The sequence below is a fragment of the Myotis lucifugus genome, unplaced genomic scaffold (assembly GCF_000147115.1).
Source record: "Myotis lucifugus unplaced genomic scaffold, Myoluc2.0 scaffold_0, whole genome shotgun sequence".
NCBI lineage: Eukaryota > Metazoa > Chordata > Mammalia > Chiroptera > Vespertilionidae > Myotis > Myotis lucifugus.
This window is the reverse complement of record NW_005871048.1, coordinates 20,510,538-20,532,786: the sequence shown is the minus strand read 5'-3', so window position 1 is coordinate 20,532,786 and position 22,249 is coordinate 20,510,538. Positions and strand designations below refer to the sequence as shown.

The 22,249-nt window shown below is 37.4% G+C and overlaps 1 protein-coding gene across 4 annotated transcripts in view; it reads left to right on the top strand.

Annotated features, from left to right (window-relative positions):
• PAM (peptidylglycine alpha-amidating monooxygenase) overlaps positions 1-22,249 on the top strand; it is a 265,501-nt gene that overhangs the window by 67,649 nt on the left and 175,603 nt on the right. The window contains exon 3 of one of the 4 annotated variants that reach the window (XM_023749628.1): positions 11,414-11,479. The exons of the other annotated variants lie outside the window; for them this stretch is intronic. The gene's annotated coding sequence lies outside the window, so the exon portion shown is untranslated. The remainder of the gene's footprint in view (positions 1-11,413; positions 11,480-22,249) is intronic. 4 annotated transcript variants of the gene reach the window in all.

Genomic DNA, 22,249 nt, shown 5'->3' with positions numbered 1-22,249 from the left:
ATTAAGAAATGTAAGCTCTTTGGAATAAAGTCTCACTCTAAATAAACATTTGTGCTATAATCCATGTAGTTAGCATATTGTTGCTGGGTCTAAACCTGTGTCTAGATGCCAGATTAGGCTTGTCAGGAAATCACCCACTATTGATACAGGTACTGGTTTGATGAGAGGCTTGTGTGGGCTTCTTAGGATCCCAGAGACTCAGCAGCTGGAGAGGAAGAGCCTTTTCTACGCCTCGATTCTCTGTGAGAGCCCTGCAGGCGCCTGGCCTGTAACACAGCAGCCTGTTCTGTTAGGTTAACGGAAAAAGGAACGAGTCTATTTTAAGCCATTCCACATACATGAGGTAAATGGCTAATAGATTTATTTTTTAAATCAAACATTTCCTTAGGGAACTTTGGAGAAGAATCCTTGGGCAATGGAACTCCCTAATACAGGTGATTTTAGATGCTACGTTATCTTCCCTTCAACATTGCAAATTTTAGATCTAAGCTTTGGGTGAGAGATGAAATATTACTCAAATCAAATATATTCTTAATAGTTCAGGAGAATGACTCAGAAGAGAAGCATGGACAGTCTTAATATGAACCAGGCCATGTACTGTTTGTATGTGAGATTTAATATTGAATGCCAGGTTTTAATGTCAGCTGGACATTTAATGCTGGAAAGACCACTTAATGTGGAGTCATCAGCCTGTGTGAAGTTACCAAGTCATGGAACCTCTTGGAGTCTCAGTTTTACCACAGCTAATAAAAGTATGAGAAATACTACTACTTTCTAGAGTTAGAGTATTATGAGAAAGAAATGAGATTGTTTGTGAAAGTGACTTGTGCATTGTAAGACCCGATTTTGAATTCTGGCTGTATCATTTTTTGGCATTGTAAAATCTTGGGTAAATTTCTTAACCCAATAAATTATTGTTTTTCACAACTTAAAATAAGGATAAGAATACAGTGTTTCAAAACTGATTGTTACAGAGTAAGACCTCAAAAATGATAGTTGCTGTTTTAACACTTACTATTTTTACTAAATCTCTACAAATGTATTGTCATCTGGAGATTTAAAATAATGTAATAAAATTTAATTTTGTTTAAAGTTATTAATGTCTATTTCCATATTTACTTTTACCTTAAATCTTGTTACTCCACACACTGTCTTATAAATAAGAATAATTTGTAAGTTTAGTATTTATGTAGAATGAGAAGTTTTCTTTCTAAACGGATAATGCCCCCTTTATAAGTAATGTTTTAACATTCTGACACAAGGGACTTGAGGAGGAATGGATCTCTAGAACTCTTTACCTGATTATAGTTTTCCATAATTAATAACAATTTAAATTGTTTTGTTGGTGAATTTGGTGTAAAACAAGAGAAGCTGGTATGAATCTATATATCTAGGTAATTTCTTTTTTTAATTTGAGAGGAAAAACGCATTGGAGGACACTGAGCTGCTGGTACCCTGTCAAGAGAATGCATTTGAGGTGCACCAGGGATTGCCTATCTCTTGCAATTCGTTTAGAGTCTACCTCAAACCTTTCTTAAGGTAATGGGATTAGCATTCTGTTGGGACTGCAATCTTTAAGGACCCACATTTGTTTCTACATGTTCTGGCTAGTAATGCTGTGCTCTTTGACAAGTTTTACTAGTATAATGTAACTTGGCAGTCTTGGGATGGAAAACGCAGACCTCAGACCTCTTTTTATCTGCTGGATTAGGAAACTGAAAGATTTTAACAGAAAGTAGTCTGTCTTAAGAGAGAGTTAAAATCAGTTGCTGATCATCTTTCTTCTTCAATGATGGCATCACTGAAGGAATGTGTAACCCAAATTTAGAATACAGTGATATATAGGTGCTTTTATAAGCCAGTCAACCATGTGGAAAATTTACTGTCCTTAATTTTTACTACTTAAAGAAAAAACTGCCTTAACCGGTTTGGCTCAGTGGATAGAGCGTAGGCCTGCGGACTCAAGGGTCCCAGGTTCGATTCCGGTCAAGGGCATGTACCTTGGTTGCGGGCACATCCCCAGTAGAGAGTGTGCAGGAGGCAGCTGATCGATGTTTCTCTCTCATCAATGTTTCTAACTCTCTATCCCTCTCCCTTCCTCTCTGTAAAAAAATCAATAAAATATATTTTTTAAAAAAGAAAAAACTATACTAAGATATATTTTTAGTTTAAGCATATTGCTTGGTAATTAAAAAATGCTCTGAACCAGTTAGTTTGGTTAGAATTCATTATAAAAGGAATGAAAGTCAAGGAACTATTTGGTTCTTCTCTTTTCTATTCTCTTTCAACAGCCATCTGTTACTTCCTTGGAGGAACAGTACAGGCATTTAAGACATTATGACCCTTAGTAAATGAGACAAGATAAAAATCTTAGTAAAGATGTTTCATGACAGATTCCTGATCATATTCATATATTTTTAAAATTACATCCTAATATGATTAATGACTAAATTAAAAGTAAATATTGCTTTTAGAAAATGTCTATATACTTGAAATATCCCAATCTGTTTTTTGTGAAGCATATTTTTTATCACTAGTATTCCAATGGAATGTGAAATATAAATTATAGTATCTTTTGAAGATCACTAAGAGTTTAGTATAAAAACTACTCGAGCTACATTAATTTGAAGGAAAACAAATATTGCATGGTAAAACTGATACTTATTGTAATTTTTTTTCTTTTGAAACTCTTCTCAATTTTTTCTAAAATGATCTCTTCATTTATTTTTCTTCTTGGATGTATTATATTGACTATATGTACATTGACCTCATCTTGATGGCTCCTGGTTGTGTCTGTTCAGTGGAACCACAGGGTTTAGCCTAGGGAACACTGAGTTTGGCATCACAGCCCCAATCTACTACTCATTCTCTGATTGCCTAGTGTATGTTACTTAAACTCTCTGAGCTTCTGTTTTCTCGTCTATAAAATGGGCTAGGAATACACGTCTAGGGCAGTGCTGAGGGTTACATGAGATTGAATTGCATCTGACAATGTCTGGCATATAGAAGATGCTCAATAAGTTTATTTCCCTAGTTCATAGATGGAAATGAAAATGTTAATGTTTGAGTTTGGGTTTGGATTTGGGTTTGGCTTTGAAATTGAATATGTGCTGATATCAGCTGTGGCCTTGATCATTTATTTGATCGTTGGTCATTGCTTTTTATTAAAAGCAAAACAAACAAAAAGCAATGAAATTGCATAATCTCTAAGGTAGTATGATATGGCTCTCAGCCAAGGCTAAAAATACATGACTTAATCAATAGTATTTGCAGATAAGAAGTTCCTACCTCATAAGGTTACTTAATTTATTTATTGATTTCAGCGAGAGGAAGGGAGAGGGAGAGAGAGATAGAAACATCAGTGATGAGAGACAATCATAGATCAGCTGCCTCCTACACACCCTCTACTGGGGATCGAGCCCACAATCCAGGCATGTGCCCTGACTGGAATCAAAGTGTGACCTCCTGGTTCATGGGGCGATGCTCAACCACCAAGCCATACTTTCCCAGTAAACATAAGCTATTGCTGATATAACAGTAAAACCCTTGAGATAGAGGTTGGGAACTACAGATTTTGGCTAACTGTCATAATATACAAAATGTTTTCTAGATATGCCAATTTAGGCTAACTTAAAAAATTCATTTTATTTGTTTAGGGTAAGCTTTAAAACGTTATAAGAACAATTTAAAATTGCTAAATTTTGGGAATATATGTTTTCATATAAACAAGTATCCCCTTTGGATCTTTAACATGTAGTCTTTAAATAAAAGAGCCAAAAATCAGCAAATAGGAGCTTTTTTATTTTAGAAAATGTTACTTGTGAGAAATACAGCTCATCCTTGAACAATGCACAGGTTAGGGGCACTGATCCCCACCACCACCCTGTGCAATCAAAAATCTGCATATAAATTTTGATTCTTGAAAATCTTAACTATAGCCTGCTGTTGCCCATGAGCCTTACTCAGGGGTCCTCAAACTACGGCCCGCGGACCACATGCAAATACAGATATTGTATTTGTTCCCGTTTTGTTTTTTTACTTCAAAATAAGATATGTGCAATGTGCATAGGAATTTGTTCATAGTTTTTTTTTTAAACTATAGTCCAGCCCTCCAATGGTCTGAAGGACAGTGAACTGGCCCCCTGTTTAAAAAGTTTGAGGACCCCTGGCCTTACTGATAACATGAACAGTTGATTAATAGATATGCTACGTTACATGTATTATATGTAATATTCTTACCATAAAGTAAGCTAGAGAAAAGAAAATTATTAAGAAAACTAGAGGCCCTGTGCACGAATTCATGCACCAGTGGGGTCCCTCGGCCTGGTCTGTGGGATCAGGCAAAACTGGCTCTCTGACGTCCCCTGAGGGGTCCCAGATTGCGAGAGGGCGCAGGCCAGGCCAAGGGACCCCATTGGTGCATAATTGGGGCCAGGGAGGGACGTGGGAGGTTGGCCAGCTGGGTGGGACCGTGGGAGGGTTCCAGGGCGTGTCCAGCCCATCTCAGTCCAGATCAGCCAGACCCCAGCAGCAAGCTAACCTACTGGTCAGTGTCTGCCCCCTGGTGGTCAGTGCACATTGTAGCAAATGGTCGACTGGTTGACTGTCTGCCCCCTGGTGGTCAATGCATATCATAGCAAGCGGTTGAGTGGCCTTAGTATATCATTAGCATATTACGCTTTGATTGGTTGAATGGATGACAGGGCACTTAGCATATTAGGCTTTTATTATATAGGATCATAAGGAAGAAAAATAGATTTACAGTATTTATTGAAAAAAATCTGGGTATTAGTGGACCCACTATTCAAATCCATGTTGTTCAAGGGCCAACTGTAATCTTGAATATACCTTGTCTCTTATCCAAATTTATATAAGTTGCACTACCTTTAGAAATCTCAGAATCTAGAAAGAAATTTACTTAGTTCCTGTTTCTGGGCCCAGATATTGGGTCAGTATTCTATAATTTTCTCTCAATCTAACCTGGCAGGTTTGACTCAGGTAGTTGAAGCATCATCCCATGCACCAGAACAGGGGTGGGCAAACTTTTTGACTCGAGGGCCACAATGGGTTCTTAAACTGGACCGGAGGGCCGGAACAAAAGCATGGATGGACTGTTTGTGTGAACTAATATAAATTCAAAGTAAACATCATTACATAAAAGGGTACGGTCTTTTTTTTTTTTTTAGTTTTATTCATTTCAAACGGGCCGGATCCGGCCCGTGGGCCGTAGTTTGCCCACGGCTGCACCAGAAGGTCCTGAGTACAATGTATCTCTCTCACATCTCTCTCTCTCTCTCTCTCTCTCTCTCTCTCTCTCAAATCAATAAATTTCTCTGTCTACTTGGTAATTATTACTGTCTGTAATCAGGACTTATATTTGGTTAGCATGCACTGGTGTGATTGTATGGCTAGTATTCATTCTGATTGATCAGTACTTACATAGCACCAGTTATTTAATATTTTGAATGTTACCTCTGCCTAGAGCTATTTATATCTATATTTGCATTCCTGTTTTCTCATGTAAGAGTAATATCATCTTCCTTTGTATCTTTTCTTTGTCTTGTACTACAAGAAGATTGAAATCATTAGAGTGAGATGGCTTCTACCATTTGTCTAGATTTTTCTGTGGAAAAACTATATTATTTGCTGGGTTGTGGCTTAATTTGTCACAATACTGTATATATCTCAGTACTTTATACAGTGCATGGCACCTCACCACTGAAATGGGTTGTTGGGTCACCTTCATCATTGTTTATTTACTTTTTCATGTTTTGTTTTTAAAGTATAGTGCTCATAGTGCTTATCTATTCTTCTCCATGACTATTACCTGAAATTCCTCTGGTGAGAAAATATCCTATAAAGTCATGATCATTAAGTTTGGGTGGTAGAGGTCTCTGTTGGAAATTTGATAATATTAGAAATCAGAATTCATGTTCATAAGAAGTTAAATAATCTTAATCAGTTAGCATCCTAACAGGTGACTTGACACTATCAAATGTTCAAGTTGCCAAGAATGTGGCTCATGCCTCTTTCCCCTAGTACATTGTCTATATTGCTGAATAATTCTTGTCTACTATTAATTAAGGATGCTGTACAGGGCATATTGAACTTCTACTTTGAAAAAAATGAACGGTTGAAATGAGTCTCACAAATTTTACAGGAACAATGTTTTTATCACCTGTTAGCCCTTTGACTCTGCTTTTTTGGTTATCTCAGAGTCTTAGGGTTACGAGGTAACTCAGAAGCCAATGCTTTGAATAATTCAGAATACGAAGTTCAGAAAAGTTAAGCTACTAGTCCGGGGATAGATAATTTTCAAATTCTATGTCAGCTCTGGTCCACTGGGATTTTTGCTACTTGAAAGCCATAGATTTGTCATTCTTCAATGTCATTAGATCAAGGTCACACAGCTAGTTTGTGGCAGAGTCTGGATTGGAACCTGTTCTTTGGGTTTCTAATCTCATTTTCATTTATCCTAGTCATCTATACTAATAAAAGGGTAATATGCTCATTAGACGGGACATCTTCCAGACATCCTTCCGGACAAAGCCACAGTGGCAGGGGCCAAGGCAGAGGCGGTTAGGGGGCGGCCAGGCCGGCAGTGAGGCAGTTAGGGGCAATCAGGCAGGTAGGCAGGCGAGCAGTTAGGAGCCAGCGGTCCCAGATTGCAAGAGGGATGTCCGACTGCCTGTTTAGGCCCGACGGATTGGGCCTAAACAGGCAGTCGGATATCCCCTGAGGGGTCCCAGATTGGAGAGGGTGCAGGCTGGATTGAGGGACCCTCCCCCCCACCCCGTGCATGAATTTCATGCACCGGGCCTCTAGTTTTATTATAAACCTCATGGAAACTTTTATATTGATTTTACTTTTTAAACCTTGTAATCCATTATGTAGGCATAAAGAGTTAAGATTCTGACATTTGTGTTACATGCAAATAAAGTGAAAATTACCTTGTTAAAAATACCATGCTTATTATTCATGTTTGAAAATGCAGAAAAGAGAAATGTAGCTTCATATGCATATTTTCAAAGTATGACCCTTCATTACTGAGCTTTTCTGCCAAGTATGCTATCAGCTTTATAAAGGACACATTTCAACATGGATTAAATCTTTGGGAATTGGCTTGAATTATTTATAGGTAATTGTCAAAACATGCATATCTCCATGTGTGTGGAATAGAAATATATTTATCCATAGCTAAGAATAATTGTTTTTATTATGATGTTAGGCACAATACAACTATATTTCATATAGTTTTTAAGCCCAGTGGGTGTAGTTTGTGCATTTCCCTGGGTATCCTTCTTGGCACACTGTAAATAGCTAACAATGATAATTCTTTCCCCATGCAGTATTCATTTTAACTAGAAAAAATTTACTGCTGTGCTAATGTGGTACAATTTTTAAAATACATTAAGATGCTAAATAAATTTTTTGGTACTCTGTTAATAGTACCTTCCTCTCTCTCCCTCTCTCTCCCTTGTATACACAGACTGCACCTCCCTCCAGCCACTTGTCTTGGGGAAAGGGAGAGGTAAATTAGACTATTTTTTTCAGCTCTGCTTCCCATTGTTAATAAGCCATGTTTGCTTGTTTTTCTTAGATGATGTTATAAACAGGGATCTATCCTCATCAAATTGAGTATTTATTAATTGAGGGTTTCTGCCTTTAAGGAGCTCTTATGTTGAAACAATATGGATATACAAGAAATAGTTCAAGTACCTAACTTGTTACATAAAGGTCATCAGAGCCGCAGGATATTAGGGAAGGGAAGGAACACATTGTGGGGATCAAACACTGTACTAACGAACGACAACTGCACTTTTCTATTTTGTTATGGCCACTGAGATAAAGTGGCATAAAAGTATGTTTGATACCAGGTCTTAATAAGCTTAATATTATATATTTTCCAGATCTTGTTTGCAAGATATTAATTTCCTAGAAGACGTACTTGTGTGTTTTTCTAATATTAGATTCATTTGCCTTCAGTGCTTGAAAGGCAGCTAGAGATTGTTTTCTTCACATTCCAGATGAGTGAAGCCCAGAATTACCCCGGTGAAGGATGGTGGGTTCCCCACTCCTGTTCCTAGGAGCCCACATTTCCTGAGAAAACAGCCTACATTGAGCTATTTGTGATTGATCAGTAAGCTAAGAGAGTGTAATGGCCAAAATACAAACTTTGTTTTTATGAGTTTGTGGGAGCAAAATGTGGAGGTACTGGAATCTCCTATTTGTTTTTGTGGCAATCTTGATTTCATATTGAGTAGAATCAAAGGCATATATAATTAATTTAATTATTGAATGTGTTTGGCATTAAATGGTCCCCATCTTTTGTTTTTTAAAGTTATAAAAATGATGGATTTGAAATGTGTTCTTTAATGATACAGTGATATTTGGTTAAACAAATATGTCATGAATATATTGGAACTCTCCTGAATGTCATGCCAGTTTATTTTTATTTTTTAATATATTTTTTATTGATTTCAGAGATGAAGGGAGGAGAGAGAGATAGGAACATCAGTGATGAGAGAGAATCATTGATTGGCTGCCTCCTGCATGCCCCCTACTGGGGACCAAGTCCACAACCCCCAGCATGTGCCCTGACCAGGAATCAAATGGCGACCTCCTGGTTCATAGGTTGACACTCAACCACTGAGCCACTATGGCCAAGCCATGCCAGTTTACTGATACACTTGGCACATACTAGTTTATTTTGTTTTGTGATTATTTGTGTAATATTTCTCTTTTTAAAAAATATTTCCCGTTTTCCCCCATTGACCCTTTCTAACCTGCCTCAGGCTCCCACCCCAGGCCTTCACCACCCTATTGTCTGTGTCCATGGGTTATGCATATGTGCGTACAAGCTCTTTGGTTGATCTCTTTCATGCACCCCCCCACCCGCCCCCTCCTTCCCTTTGAGATTTGACAATCTGTTCCATGCTTCTATGTCTCTGGATCTATTTTGTTCAGTTTATTTTGTTCATTAGATTCCACATATGAGTGAGCTCATGTTCTCCCTTCTTTTAGCTTAACCTGAGTTCAACAGAGTTTGTTAGAATACTGGGTGGGGCAAAAGCAGCTTTACAGTTGTTTTGTATGGAAAATAATGCAATAATTAATAAATAATAATAGAAGAAATGAACTATGTTTCGTATACTCACAACTGTAAACCTACTTTTGCTCCACCCTGTGTTGTAGTTTACAGGTAGCTCGCATGTGTATATGATGTGAACTTTGCTTATCTGTTACTTTAACAAATTTCCTGATGTGCTGCTATGTGTCGGGCAGTGTGCTAGGCATTGGGGGTGCAATAGTGAACAAAGCATACCCAAATCCCCACTCTCATAGGGCTCACAGGCAGAAATTAGGCAAAGTAATAAGTAGAGTAGGTTGTACTGTAAGGAACTATTTTGGAGTAGGAAAAGGGCTGGGGATGCCAGGAGTATGGGTAGGGTTGCAGTTTTAGACCTTATCAGAAATGTGACAATTGAGCAGAGACTTGAAGGTGAGTGAGAGAGGAAACCACATGGATACGTGGGGTGAGAATATTCCAGGCAGAGGAAACAGCAAGTGCAAAGACTTGGAATTGGGGTGTGCCTGTCAAAGAAGAGCAAGGAGGCCACTGTGCCTGGAGGGCCTTCCGCAGGGGGGTGCGGGGAGAAGGTGAGGTAGGGGCAGAGAGACTGCTTTTGCAGGGCCTTGCATGCCAGCCTAAGGACTTTGGCTTTTACTCTGACGGAGATGAGAAGCCTTGGAGGGGTATTAAGCAGAGGAGTGATATGAACAGCCTTATTTTTAAAGGCTTATTATGATTGCTGCATACGGAGAACAGATTATAAGGTGTCAAGTGCACAAACAGGGGAGACGGATTAGGAAGCAATTATGATAACCCGGGCATGAGAAGATGGTGTCTGTCTTCAGTCTCTGCACTTTCCCCCCTTGTGGTTCAAATCTTACACGGAAGGCAAAAGATAAATCAGTGACATGTTGCACTTTTTAGTCATTACTAGTAATAATAGGAATCTTGTATGTATATGGCTTTTTTAAGTTTCCAGGACATTCTTGTATGTATTGCCACACCTAACCCTCACATAGCCTGTTTAGTGGCTGGTAGTTTCCAGGTTTATGGGACGTGCCCAGAGTCAGGTAGGTGGTCTCTTCCCTTCTCAGAAGTGTGTATATTGGCTTCACTGAGTATGTACAAACTAAGCAATAACCAGTAACCATCTATTCTGGAGGATGGGATTTGGAATCAGTTAAAGAAATTTACTCAATTGCTGACTCATTAAAGAGTATATCCATCAATGGTGGTGGCTGGGTTGTCAAGCTGAAAAAAAACTTTATTATTATTGAAACTGAATCTGTAAATTGTTCAGAGGAAATTGTTTATATGCAAGAGCATTTATGTTTTCCTCCTTAGAAGTTCATTATTTCCCCTTTGCTGGATTCATATATCTAAAAATGAAATAGAAAAAAGGGTATTAAAACTGGAAGAACCCCTCCTAATGTAGGGGAGCTATAATACCAAAAGATATTTAAATTTTGCAGGGCAGTAATACTAGGTGCAGTGCTGTCAAAATATTTCAGGCAACAGTAGTTTTCCTACATGGAATTTAAATAATGAGGCTCATGACATTTTACTTTTAACCTACAAGATACATTGAATAAAATAAAATATTCAAGTTATGTCAAAATAGTGTAAATAACTCTTCTATATGATTTAATTTAAATTTAAGTATATTTTAAGTGTTTTCAGAGAAAGGATGAGGGATTGTAGAAATTGCTATATGTTATAGTAGTTGAGAAAGCAGCGTGTGTATTTTGTATTCAGAGATATATAACAGCTATTGAATGAAAAAAGTCTGAATGGGCAAATATACCTTTGTAGTCACGGGAATAATATATCACTGGAATTTGAATGTGTTCTTGAATTGCCATTTGTCTAGGAGATTGAATTTTTGAGCAGTAACAGCAGTAAAATGCAAAAAAGGCAGATTAATATAGTGATGTTTGGAAAAAATATTTAAATACTCAGGATAGGAATTTGAACTTATGGCTCACACAATAATACTCCATTTCTTTCTTACAAACATGATTATTGACCAGATTAATATTTTATGTTGAAAATCTACTTACTTGAATAAGCTTTCAATTATAATATCCCCCATTAAAATGTATCTTTTTTCACTTTTTGTTGAGATAGCAGTATGTGTAAAATGCAATCAGTGTTCAGCCTTCCAATCTGACAAGCTTTTGCAATATGTAGACTATGTGGTAAGCATAGTCCTTGCGAAATGTTCCTTTTGAACTTTTTGGTAGGGAATGGTTTCTGGGGATGAGGGATGGGTACCCTGGCTGACCTCTGATCTGCTCCTTCCTCTTCATACCACACATGTTGTACTTGCTTCTAATATAGGCCTTGCAAGATTTGCTTTCCATCCCTTTCCAAAATGCCAACCCCACCTGCTCCAATAAAAGCCAGGTAAGCATCATTTCTAGTCATCTTTGTTGTTCCAAAGGCTAACACAGTGTCTGAAGCAAATATATTTCAATAACTGTGTTGTATTGTAAACCAAATTAATAAATTAATTTTATAGTGCTTGCTCTTATGATAATTTTGACCCACAAATACACTCCTCTCCTTTCTAATACCCAAGTGATTGAAGGAAAGCATGAAATGTAATGTAAGGGGTAATTTAAGTAACTTTGTGCATTCTTGTCAATTAAATGAAATGTAAAAGTTACATTGATAATGTTTCCTGTTTTTTACTACTTACATTTTTTTTCATGTAAAGAGAGCTGATTGCTGTACCACATTTAGAATTAATAGGAAGAAACATAGAGACATGTAGAGAAACAACATGGTTATATATGTGCTTTTAGACTGTAAAGTGAAATTAGATAAGTCATTTGAAGATCTATATGATTCATTATAATGCAATCCATTATGTGGCTTACCTTAAATTATACTGTAACACTGAGAAAAATGCCAGGGCCTAAAGAAATATTTTATGTGGATGATGTCATCACCCATTTATAGGAATCAGTGTAGGTGTTTATAATTTTTCATGGAAAAAAATTTTAAACATTTTAATGCAACATTTAAAAACAAATTATATTTTGAATAAATTATATTTTGAATATTTAATTACACATGCTTTTATTTGTTTGCCCACTCCTAAGATGGAAAGAAATTGATGATAGTGAGTTCATTCTTTTTGTAAATTTAATTTAATTTCTTCCGTCACCTTTGAGTTCATTTTTACAGTTTTAAAACTCTTTGCCATTTTTCCATTTGCTTTTTTAAAAAGTAAATATCACCCATTTACAGATTACCAGTGATTGTCTTTAAATATTATGGCATTTTTCACTATTACTGGTAAAGTCTTTTAAAGTCTACATATGATTTCACTCTTTTTAATTATACCAGTCTTATAGAATGGCCATTATGTTCTTTGGATATGACTTACTCCTAAAAAGGGGAAAGAATATAAACAACACAAACACTTCACTTTATTTGTGTGTGTGTGTGTGTGTGTGTGTGTGTGTGTGTGTGAAAAGAGCAACATTTAAGAACATTTTTATACAGTTCCTTCTAAAATGCTGATTACAAGGCAGTAAACAGATAAATTCAGTAAAATATAATGGAAATAAGGGAAGAAAAGACATGGTTATAATTTGATAATTTTCTTAAATTTTGTTTTCTTCATGCATGGCAGAGAAATTTATTTAAACTCTGAAGGCTTTATTTGCATGATAATTTTTATTATTTAAAAGAGAAATGTAGCATTATTGTAATTGTACTCTGAAGGTCGATGTCTGCTTTTGTTTTGTTTTTAATGTATTGTGAGGTCAAAGGGGATAGTTCATAATAAGTTTCTGTTTATCATCAGTAAATAAAATAGGAAGAAAATAGGGTGGAGAGGGCAAATGTGCAGCTTCTTAGCATAGTCACATTCATTAGTGATAACACATATATCATGAATGTCTTTAATTCTTGCTTTAAAATCTTGATTAAGACGGAGAAGTTTCTGGTTTTTCACCTTGAAATATTTTTTAATATGGAGAGTTGAAAGTGATGGATTGACTAATATGTAATAAATATAGAATCAGAGTCTGAAACATACCTTGAAATACTACCTCCAACTCCCTGAATCTCATCAGAAGTACACCTAAGTATTTAAATTCCTAAAAGATCTGTAAAGATAATTTTATTACTTTTTAAATGTGGCATACAGTTATGTCTCGGTATCCACAGGGGATTGATCCCAGGACCCCCGCGGATACTAACATTTGCAATGCTGAAGTCTTATATCAAATGGAGTAGTATTTGCACATAGCCTATATTTGCGTACAGGCTACAGCAAGGTATGCCTACCATCATTTCATGCATATGGACTCACGTAGGGCTTGGTACATGGCAAAAATCAATTTTTGTTTTTTGGAAGTTCTGGGATTTTTCCCCCTAACATTTTTGATCAGCAGTTGATTGAATCCGTGGCTGCAAAACCTGTGGATATGTAGGGCCCGCTGTCTGTCATACATACAGATGCATGTCTAGTGCTCAGATGGTTTAAAGAATAGCTATAAACTCCTATGGAAACACCACCCAGGTCAAGAGAGAAAACCTTGCTAGAAGTCCTCTCCATGTGAAATTTCATTTACTAGTACTTTCTATCAAATCCAGTTCCAGTTGTTTTCAAAGTTTATATTCAAGGATTCCATGTAGAATCATTGATTCTCTGCCCCAGAATTTCAGGGGTTTATTATTGGAAAGAGTTAAACCCTCTCTATGTGAGAGTTATTTCCAATCCTGGCGCATTTGAAAGATATTTAGTGGCTGAAAGTAAAAGTATATATGTAGGTAATTGTGCCAGGTGATGCATTTGGTGAATAAGCTGTGGGAAGCATCCTTTCTGTCTTTGAAATGCAGAGGCTTAAGGTGAAAAGTTAAGGAGATTTGGGTAGATGAGGTGGAGAAGAGATTCTTGGATTGACACCGATGAAATCCATCTTTCATGATGTAACAGAGCCAACAGAACTATCAGTTGTTGAAATAGCAGGGTAGAAGGTGGCTCCTAGAAGGCAATTTTCGATTACTAAGACATCAAACAAATGATTTAACAGTAATGTAATCAGATTTTTTAGAAGAAAAAAAAATGCCCGCTGCCATTCTTGACTAGACACTACATCTTTTAATCTACACCTCTGTGCTCTGCCCATAAAACATGTTGCTTTTCTTCCTTCTGACAGCTACTGCATCATGTCCAAACCTATTTCTTATGCTGATTTCTTATATTGGGACCATTTGTTTGGTTTAGTTTTACTGTATTTTGAATTATTAACCACTGAGCAGATACTTCATTACTGTAAAAAGAATTATAAACATCATTTAAATGATGCCAGTGATAAAGGAGCAGATGGGTGCCGGTTTCTGCAGTTTTATGTTGTTGTTTTTTCCCCCCTCTTCTCCTGGGAGAGCTGTTGGCACAGTATAACAATATGCAATTAGATTACTGGAACAGAGAGAAAAAAGGAAGGAAAATTAAATTAGCCCTACAGAAGTCTACATATACTTTTTTAGAAAAAGAGAAAAAAACCTGTCACCTTTAAATATAGGTATTTGTTATAATTAAAGAGTGTAATACGTATTTCCACTATCAGATTTAATATTAGCGCCCCCGCTTCATTCTTTATTTTTGTTCTCTGGTGCCCTCCTTGTTCACTTTTATGCTGTGTAGCGGCTCTGCTTAATAATCATTCTGCCGAGACAAAGCTGCCATCAGCAGCGATGTGACAGTTCACAAAGAGAGATGTTCTGGCATTCCAAGACACAGGGGACATTAAATATGGTGTAAGACAGAACAGGTCTTCTTTATTTTGACCTATAAAAAACACACGCTATTGTAAAAAATATCACTATACAGAATATCTTTAGCCCGTAGCTTTGGATGATATCAATCTTCAAGGTTTGCACTGTATTGTATTACTGCATTTTTGTCTTTTTCCTCTTCTTTTCATTTTGAAAAGAAAACCAGAGGGACTCACTATCCTATATATCAGTTTTGGAACACCTTGTCTGGCTCCAGAGGCACCTCTGAGTGAAGTGTTCTGTTTTCTTGTTGGAGTATATTCTTCAGTGTGTTAAAGGGTCATGGTTTTTATTATCACTAGCTGAGGTGAAGAACAGGAACTCATCAATATTTTCCCCCAGGTCTCTCCCTAGGTCTCTTACAGCCCCATCTATTTTTTTTCTTGTCTCTTCTTGACTTTTCCTGGTTGAGATTTCTTCTAACATAGGTCTCTTGCATCTCATACACAATCCATTAGGGTGTTCTATTTTCTCTACTGTCAAAATATATCCAGAATCCAACCACAGTAGCTTCTCCCCTTAACCTTAGCCATGGTTTCAGTTACCCACTGCCAACCTAACCCAAAAATATTAAATGGAAAATTCCAGAAATAAAATATTTCATGTTTTAAATTGTGCACTGTTCTGAGTAGCATGATGAAATCTCAAACCATCCTGCCCTGTCCCACCTGCGACTGAATCATCGCTTTCCAGCACATCCACGCTGTATATTCTACCTGCCTCTTACTCACTTAGTAGCCACCTAAGTTATCCGATCAATTATTAAAGAGGAAAAGACCACATTCACATAACTTTTATTATGGTGTATTGTTATAATTGTTGTGTTTTATTATTGTTGTGAATTTCTTACTTTGCCTAATGTTTCTGTTAAACTTTATGTATGGGAAAAAACAGTATAGATAGGGTTTGGTGCTATTCACAGTTTCAGGCATTTGCTGGGGGTCTTGGAATGTATCCCCGATGGATAAGGGGTGACCACTGCACTTATTATTTCAACCACCCTGGACAGAACCACGTGAATTACATCAGAAAATAAAGATATTTTTGCTTAGACCCTTGCTCCTCTGTTTTCCTCAGTTCCTTCTCAATAAAGGAGCCAAGGTGATCCTTTTGAAATGGGAATCCAGTCATGTCATTCTTCTCAGACTCTGCAGTGACTCTCCATTTGACACAGAGCACAAGCCACAGTCCTTGCAGTGACCTTAAAGCCCTCAGATCCATTCTCCATTACCTGCCTGACCTGCCCCATCTCGGTTCAACCACCTTGGCCTCCTTGTGGCTGCTTAGCCGCAGCTTTTTCATCTAGGTGGGAACATCTACTGATATCCACTGTGCTCACTCCCTGACCACCTATGAGTCTCAGTCAAATGTTACCTTTATAATCTTGCAACGTATCCCATGTTTTATCTAGATTTAATATGCTTCTTGATTTCTGTGTGACTCTAATACATTTCTTCATTAATTTATAGATGGGAGTGAGGAATGAGAATCTCCCCTTTGAAAAGAAAACAAAGGGGATTTGAAGCAGGGGGTTCCTCGGGGGTGAGGATGACGGAGCCCCAATGCGCTAGGGCGTCTGCACGCACGACTCCGGAGACCAGGTTCAGTGACACAGATCCATTTTATTGTGGAACTACAGGGGTATATATAGCATGAGGGGACCAATCAGAGGGAGACACGTTGCTACAGGCGACCAATGGCTGAAAGGCTGGGGTACTGTGCACGTGGCTCTAGGAGTTCGTTCAGGCGGCCGTTGCTACTTCCTGGTGTGCCGAGGAAGCATGTCATGGTGGAGTGTGCTCACACCATTGCATCAGCCGCAGCGCTGAGACATACTTCCCGAGCTCTACGTACAGGGATTCACTATACTATATATCAAATTCAGAACATCTTGTATGGCTTCCGAGGCACCTCTGAATGAAGTGCAGAATAGTGTCAAATATGAAAATAGACCATAATCCTCTTGCCTGAGTTCAGTTGGGTTGCTATTGGCCCAGGGTGGCTTATAAAGAACAGAAATGTATTCCTCACAGTTCTGGAAGCTGGGAAGTCCAAGATCAAGCCCCAGCAGATTTGGTTTCTGGTGAGAACCCTCTTCCTGATTCATAGATGGCCATCTTTACATTGTCCCCTCCCATGGAGGAGGGGCGAGGGAGCTCTCCAGGGTCTCTTTTATAAGAACAGCAATCTTCACATAGCAAAACCACCTGTCTTAATTCCAAATCCATATTCTTTTCATTATTGGCAAGAAGATTATAATTGACTTTAAATATTTTAAGGTTGTTATAGCAAAAACTTGATTTCTCTCCAAGAAAAGAAAAAAGTAGACCAAATGGGGCTGTAGGGAATAGGATCTTGTGGCTCAGCATAAAGAACTTTTAAGTAGTGTAGCTCTCCAGAGACAGAGAGGGCTACGTCGTGATGTAGTGGATATTTGGTCCTTTAGGTGTTCTGTAGAGGTGGATAATGATAGATTCTTAAACTACTTGACCTTCTATCTCCAAGAGTCTGCAATTTGAATTCCTACCCCATAGCCAAAGGCTTTAGTGGTGGAATATCATAATTATTATTAATTTGTGTTTTAGAGTAATGTCTTTTAAGAGTATAATGTCATATAGTCTATAGTGCTTGCAGTACACTATCAAACAATTAAGTATACTCCCAAGAGCTCTTTGAGCTAGGAATTATTATGTCTGGTTAATAAATGAGGAAGCAGATTCAGAGTCAGTGTTGGCTTGCCTGGAACACATTGCCTGGTAAATAATGGAACTGGGAGTTTAAACAGGCCCTTTAAACTCACTGCTCTTTTTATTGCATGGAAATAATCAGTGAAACTGTCCGAATGTACATAGTCTTGGGAAAATATTTCAATAGAACTCAAGAAGAAATAGAAAATAAAAAGGGTCTGTAACTATTAAAGAGAAACAATCAATTGTTTAAAAATCTTATTGACCAAAAATCCAAGAAGGCCTAACCATTTTTACAAGAAAATTCTATGAACAATTCTAATCTGATATAAACTGATCTAGAGACTAAAATTATGTTTGCTTCCCAAATCACTTTATAAGGCTTGGACAGCCTTGATGTCAAAACTAGAGCAAGAAGTATGATTAGGGAAAATTAAAGGCAAATATCACTTGTAAAATTAGATGCAAAAATCCTAAATAAAAATGAAAACTGAATCCAGCCATGTATTTAAAACATTTGTTGTGACCAAAGAAGTTTTATCTAAAGTTAAAGAGTGGGCTTGACATTGGAAAATATGTTAAAGCAATTCCCACATTAATAGATTAGAGGAGAAAAAACATTATTTTCTTGATGACTTCCAAAGGGTGTTTGATAAAATCCAGTATCTTGTCATAATAAAAACACTTAGCAAACTGGAAATAGAAAAGTAACTTTCATATTGATGGACATCCTGTATAAAGGATTTCTACCAAGACCTACAGTAAATGTCATATTTGATGCTGAAGCATTAGAAGTGTTCCCTTTACAATTAGAAATGAGATGTGTGTCTACTCTCACTGCTTCTATTCACCTTTGTACTAGAAGTCCTAATCATAGCAGTAAAGCAAAAATTAGCATCCAAATATTCTGTACATGTAAAATTAATATATTTATGTACATGCAATTTTACATATAAAATTAATATACATTAAAATTAGTATACAGTCTTTTCTTTGAAACCACACTGATCCAAACTCTTTTGCAATGATGATACTTAAAAGGGAAGAAAATTGGATTATCTTTATTTGTTGCTTATGATTTTTATAACTATGTTTTTTTTCTATTAAAAAATGTTCATGTTGCCCTGGACGGTTTGGCTCAGTGGATAGAGTGTCCACCTGCAGACTGAAGAGTCCCGTGTTTGATTCCAGCTCAAGGGCACATGGCTGGGTTGTGGGCTTGATCCCCAGTTGGGGGCGTGCAGGAGGCAGCCGATCAATGATTCTCTCTCATCATTGATGTTTCTAACTCTCTCTCCCTCTCTCTCTGAAATCAATAAAAATATATATTTTTTTAAAAATGTTCATGTTGATGGAAAAAACCATGGATAAAACAAAGTCTAGAGAAAATAGTAATTATTTTGTCTTGGAAATGTTTGACATAACAATTCTTTAATTAAAATGTATTCACTTGGAAATAGCAAATTTTTATAACAATAACAATATCAAGAGGACTATTTGTACAAAAATAGTTTAATACACTGGGACCACAAACTTTGATCTTACTGGTCAGTAGTGGTATATAATTTGTATTGGGTTCAGGTGCATCTAACAAAACAAATGAAAATATCTTCAATAAGATAGAAGTTAATTTATATCACAAATGAAAGAGTTTTATTTCCTTTGGAGATAAGAGGATGGTATGGTTTTCCTGTATATCATCAGGGACCCAGGCTCCTTCCAGCTCACCCCTCTTTCATCCTATCTAATAAAGAGGGAATATGCTAATTGACCCTCATGCCATCACAGATAGTGGCGCCCACAGCCAATAAGGAGGGAATATGCTAATTGACTGCCCGCCCTCAAAGATGGCAGCGCCCACAGCCAATAAGGAGGGACTATGCTAATTGACCACCCGCCCTGAAGATGGCAGCATCCACAACCAATAAGGAGGGAATATGCTAATTGACTGCCCCGCCCTAAAAGATGGTGGCGCTCACAGCCACAAGATGGCCAGCAGGGGAGGGCATTTGGGGGTGATCCCTCCAGCAGGGGAGCAGTTAGGCATCAATCGGGCTGGAAGGGGAGTGGTTAGGGGGTGATCAGGCTGGCAGGCGGGCAAGCGGTTGGGAGCCAGCAGTCCCAGATTGTAAGAGGGATGTCCGACTGCCAGTTTAGGCCACAGGGATCAGGCCAAACTGGCAGTCGGACATTCCCCAAAGGGTCCCAGATTGGAGAGGGTGTAGGCTGGGCTGAGGTACAGCCCCCCCCCCCCCGCACAAATTTTGTGCACCGGGCCTCTAGTCTTTATGATATAATTCCTGTCCTCATGGTCTCGTAGTTGTTAAACCTCGAGCGATCACATGTCCCCTTAGCCAGCAGGATAGAAGGAGCCAAGGAAGCACACACAAAGCTTTGCTACATGGCTTTACCTATCTGCAGCTGAAGCTGGGATATGTCGCCCTTTAATTGAGCAGCAATATGGCCAGCTAAAAATTTGAGTTCTTGTTATGAAGGCAGAAAAGGAAAAGGGATATTGTAAGGCTAGTGGTCTCTGTCACAGGTGGATATTTTCACTTAATAATTAAGCCAGTTTAATTGTTGGAAGAGTCGAACAAAATACTCTATTTAATTTTACCTTGTCCCTTTCAGTGTAGGAATAGTGTGTCATCGAGCTGTTTTTATTTTAAGGCAATTTGTCATTGGGAATAGTAAATACCCATAATAAGCTTCATTAAAATTCAGTTGTTTAGAGTGAAGTTTCCTAATTTTTTCAGGCCACTCATGCTAACAAATGTCTTTAGCATAATTGCTGGATTAATACCTTCTCTTTTTCCAGATTAAATATTTTTGCATTTCTTACAGCAGTTGTCCTCTGCACTTGAAGTAATAACACACTGTTTATTTATATGTTCGATGACCCAGAATCGAGCCTTGCTTTTTCTACTATCTCCACCTTCTCAATCTCACATGCCTACAGATATATACACAGAGAGACTATTGTTTCTCTACTTTGTAGCATAAGGATAATTATTTTCTTATTATTTAAAAAAATCAAACTAAATAGTTACTAGAACATAGGCATCTGTGAGTTCTCTGTTTTTGAAGGTTGTGGTGGTCTTGCTGTCTGTACATAAAGACCTAAAGAGCTTTAAAAGTTAAAAGAGAGAGGCATGAAATTTAGTGTTTTAAGTAAGGTTAGGGAGCATTCTCAATAATTTCTCTTAATCTTCATTTTATACCTTTGCTAAGGGACATAAATGAATAGTTGCAAAAATACAGAGCACTCTGTAATATTTATAAATTTGGTCATAATCAGAATCTCAATAGGACCATTGGTTTGTTTGCTTTTTAACTTGAAAATATAGATTCATTCATTTGTCTTGAAAAATAAGCTGGAAATAATAATATCCAACAAAATATTGACAAATAAAGCAAGGAAAACTTGACTTGTCAGATGTCTAAAGGTATTCATTATAAAGTTAAAATCTGACCCATCCTTCCCCCCCCCCCAAAAAAAGAATAGTAAATCAGTAAAACAGAATAAGTATCTGGAAAATATGTTTACATTTATATAGATACAAAGAATGTGTCAAGATTATATACATAGGGTTTAATATAGCCATACACAAAATTGGGTAATTATTTGTGAAAACTAAGATTTAATTCCTATTCCATGCCATACATGAAAACATATTTCAGATGGCTTCAATAGTTATTCTCAAAAATGAAACCATGATTCAGCTAATGTCAACATGGGGGTAGGACTTAAAAGTGAAAGACAAACACAAAAGAAAATATGTTAATCATTTGATTTCACAAAATACAACCTAAATTTAGGTCAGTGTAATCCACATACAGCAAGTCCTTGCATAACATTGTTTTGTTCAACATCAGTATGTTCAATGTCATTTTGATCAATGAGATGCCCAAGGAACTTAATTTTTGTTTATATCAATTAGCCTATGGCAAAATTGGTTTTATTATACGTCATTTTGCTTAAAGTCACAAAACCTATTAAGGAAGTTAAGTGAGGACTTATTGTACATATAAGTGCATGGAAAATAGACTGAAGAATACATGCAACATTGTTAACAGAAGTTACTTTATTTAAAGAAATGGAATTGGCCCTAACCGGTTTGGCTCAGTGGATAGAGCGTCGGCCTGAGGACTGAAGGGTCCCAGGTTCGATTCCGGTCAAGGGCATGTACCTTGGTTGCGGGCACATCCCCAGTGGGGAGTGTGCAGGAGGCAGCTGATCGATGTTTCTCTCTCATCGATGTTTCTAACTCTCTATCCCTCTCCCTTCCTCTCTGTAAAAAATCAATAAAATATATAAAAAAATAATAATAAAAAAAAACATAATTCTTAAAAAAAAAAAAAAAGAAATGGAATTGATACAGGGTGTTGTTGTGTGAGGTAGTCTTTCACAATTCATTCTGAGTACTGCTATGGTTTTTTTACGTCTTAAACAACAAAAATGTAATGAGTCATTGCATTATTTACTGAATCAATCCTAATATATAAAAAGCCAGGGGCCGTCACAACCGAATGGACAACCGAACAGCAGGCTGTGTGGGGTGACCAGGCTGGCAGGGGGGTTAGTGAGGGATGACCAAACGACTGAACAGCAGGCTGCGTGGGGCAACAAGGCTGGCAGCAGGGGCAGTTGGTGGGGACTTGGCTGGCAGGGGGGAGCATTGGGGCAACCAGG